The following is a 3,679-nucleotide window of genomic DNA, read 5'->3' on the forward strand; positions in this document are numbered from 1 at the left end:
TAAATAATGTTGAAGTAGAGCAAGTTTCTCATACAAAATTTCTGGGTGTGATAATAGATAACAAAATCTGCTGGAAACCTCACATAAAGCATATACAAGCTAAACTGTCAAGAAGCATCTCTGTACTGAGTAAAGCTAAACATTTTTTGCCTTCCAAATCACTCCGGGTACTTTACTGTTCACTTATATTGCCATATTTGGAATACTGTGTGGAAATCTGGGGAAATACATACAAAACCTCACTTCAACCATTATGTAAAATTCAGAAAAAAGCAATCAGGATGATTACTAAAGCAGGATTTAGAGACCACACTATCATTATGTTCTTGAAATGAAAAATTCTGAAATTTATGGATCTTATAAAATATGCAAAATTTGCAAAAATTATGTACAAAGCCAGATACAATATGTTACCAGGAAATATACAGAGGATGTTTTTGACAGAGAAGGGGACTATGAATTGAGGGGAAAAATGAATCTGAAGACTCTTAAAGCACGGACAAAGGTTAAAACCTTTTGTGTGACCATTTGTGGGCTAAAACTGTGGAACAGTTTTACTGTGGACCTACAGCAATGTTCAAGCATTAGTCAGTTCATAAAGATGTTTCGAAAACTGCTTTTGGAAGAATATGAAACTGATAAAGTTGACGACCCATTGTATATATAACTATGCTAAACTGTATCTAAATTATCACTGTAGCTATGTTTATACATGTCCTCCTTGTTTATTGTGTAGGGCAAGTGATGATGGGAATTAGGGGTAACAATGAATAGTTGGATTCAATAGAATGTTGAACATGGGGTAGGGATTAATAAGTATGTTATACTTCTTCCTACTCCATTTAAGACTTAATAAGTGTCATTTCATGTCATTTAGACTCCTTTTTATTTTACTTATTTTCTTTTTTTGTTTTGTCTGAGCACATACGTGTGTGTATTTACATATATATTCGTATTTGTACATGTAAATGCAAGTATGTGTACTTGGGTATACATTGTTTTTTCTGTATATGTCTGAAATAAAGACACAATAACAATTAGCAATAAAATATGCTAATTTCCTAGCTCTCTCTCTCTCTCTCTCTCTCCCTGTCTCCTGTGCCACTCTGCTCTGCTTGATGGTGGTCATTGCTTCAAGCCTGCTGTCAGCATCTCTTTTGGCTACGGCTTGTATTCATTTTTAACCTTAATTTATATTCTATTCCTTCCTAGTTAAATTTACCCTTTTTAATTTTTCATATTTATTTCCTATCTTATTCATAGCCTTTTCCTTTTTTTGTTTTCTTTAGGTCACGAGCAGTTGTCCAAGCATTTCACTACATATCGTACTGTGTATGACTGTGTACGTGACAAATAAAATTTGAATTTGAATTTGAATTTGAATGATGTTGGCCATATCCTCATCAAACTTCTGCTAATCACGCCGTTTGATGGCTGAGGGCCACTTATTCCCTGCTGTGGAACTACTCTATTTGGATTGGAAGACTCTGGTGTGTGGAGGGACTGGGCCCTATGGGGTGCGTCTCACCAGGTTCAGGGCCTGTGCATTGCATCTCACTCTCCCGCTCCAAACATTTCATTCTCGCCTGATGGACCTTTATTCCACGCTGGTTCTTCCACAGCTTGCCACGGACGCATGTCTTACTTATGGTCCTATCCATTACATTGGTCATTAACCTTGACTCTCCTAGGGAAATCTCTAGCTTGTTGGGGTGTCTTACAATTAGAGCTGTCTTTCTGAGCCGCCATTTGTAGTAGTTATCAAACTGTTCTTGGTCGTCACCTTGTCTCTTCCTACACGTCACTGGCTCACCAAGAGCTTAACTATGCAAGAAACATATCCTGGATGAATCTAGAGTATGTTGAGGAGCATTAGGGACAAAACATAAAATACTTTTTGGCCACTCTTCAATGGCAGAATGACAGGGAGCGATAAGTGATTAATTGTGCTAACAGTGTTGAACTTTGATGACCACACAGATGCTCCCTGAGCAGCTCCCCTGTGCTGTGCTTTGCTCAAGGTAGCAGGAAACTGTTACCACCGTTACGTATTTAAATTACAAAATACGTGTAACTGTATTCCATTACAGTTACTGTTTTAAAAGGTGGTATTCACAATACAGTTACTTTGTTGAAATGAATGGATTACACGGCAGTATCACCTGGCAGTGATGTGTAGATAAACACAAAGAAGCAGAGCTTTTTTTAATACAAGAAAAAAAAATGCAGCCTCACGGAATATATATACAGGAAAGCAAATTTCCTGTATGTGTTCAGGAAATGTATGGATGATTAATAATTAATAGATGATTAATAATTTAACCATCTATTAATCCATTAATTCATCCAGTCTCTTCTGCTTATCCCTTTCAGGGTTGTGGGGGGCAGGGGGCTAAAGCCTATAAAAATAATCATTGTTTATTGTTATTATTTTTATTGCATATTGAAGCAGTATTTTCCTGTGTGGTTTGATAAAATATGAATCGGAGAATGTATATTTCTGATGTAACTCAAATTATGTTTATTTTGAATAGGATGAAGTAGGCATAAGCTTTTTCAGTACAAGAAAAATATTTTCATCCCTGAGTCCATAGATCAGAGGACTCAGGCACCTTGGAGCAATGTTAAACACAATATAGTTAAAATATCGGACATTCAGAAATAAAGTGAAATCGATCTGAAGCACTGCAATTTCTATGAATGGGCACCACAGTTGAATGAGACAGAGCAACAACTGGAAAGCATGAAGGATCACTGTTTTGAGTCCTTTTTGTGTCAGCTTCTTTTTCTCTCCTGATGCAGCTTTGGCCACTTTCATTATTTGAACATATGAGTATGCAATAGTGGTGCCCATAATCAAGAAGTAAAATTGATACACAGCTGATCGAACATGATCCTGCCATCTGTAAAGAGAAAATGTCTCTCCACTACATATTATGGATTGCTTGTAGAACTTAAGTGAGGCGGAAGCAAAGAACATGGATAGAATAATTATACAAGGACCAGAGCTGACACCATGAATGATCAGGATACAATACATAGTGCTGCGTGTGGAGCAGAGCTGTCCATGACGCAGGGGCATACAAATGGCCACATAGCGCTCCAGAGTCATTGCTGTCAGAGTAACTGGTGTGACAATGAAGTAAAGAAGTACAACAACAGAGATAGTTATACACAACCACACTGACATTGTAATTTCAAAATGGGTTAATACAAGTAAAACATCTGACAGCAATAACAAAACACTGTCTGACAGCAGTGTTACAAAAAATAAGATGTAACGTGCAGATGTGTGAAAGGATTCCTTTTTAACAAAGATCACAATGAGCAACATGTTGATGCAAAGAAAAATTATTACCAGGATCTGTACAATAATGACCCGGTAGCTGATTGATCGCTGAAAAAAACCATAATTCACTGAGTTGTTACCTGCCATAGAGAACAAACCTGTTTGAAGTACTTCTAAGAGTTCATTAAAGTTTTGTTAATAAATGTAAGATTTTACTTTTAATAAAAATCAAAACTCCAAATCAAATCCAGTGGAGAAACCACCCATTCTGTTCCAGAGCCAAATGTCTTCTGCCTTCCCTACTTTTTTCATAGAAATGACCGTGCATCATTAATTTGAAGCTTACAGCAACTAAGAATAACAATTATACATGAAACTTCCTTCTACTGT

The 3,679-nt window shown here is 36.6% G+C and overlaps 1 pseudogene; it reads right to left on the reverse strand.

Moving 5' to 3' along the window:
* Nucleotides 1-2,521: 2,521 nt before the first annotated feature.
* Nucleotides 2,522-3,436, reverse strand: LOC146560054 (odorant receptor 131-2 pseudogene; annotated as a pseudogene).
* Between the last annotated feature and the right edge of the window lie 243 nt (nucleotides 3,437-3,679).

Source organism: Mchenga conophoros, linkage group LG14, assembly GCF_057382185.1.
Source record: "Mchenga conophoros isolate Kocher_MC1m ecotype Shallow Benthic linkage group LG14, M_conophoros_male_GT1.1, whole genome shotgun sequence".
Lineage (NCBI taxonomy): Eukaryota > Metazoa > Chordata > Actinopteri > Cichliformes > Cichlidae > Mchenga > Mchenga conophoros.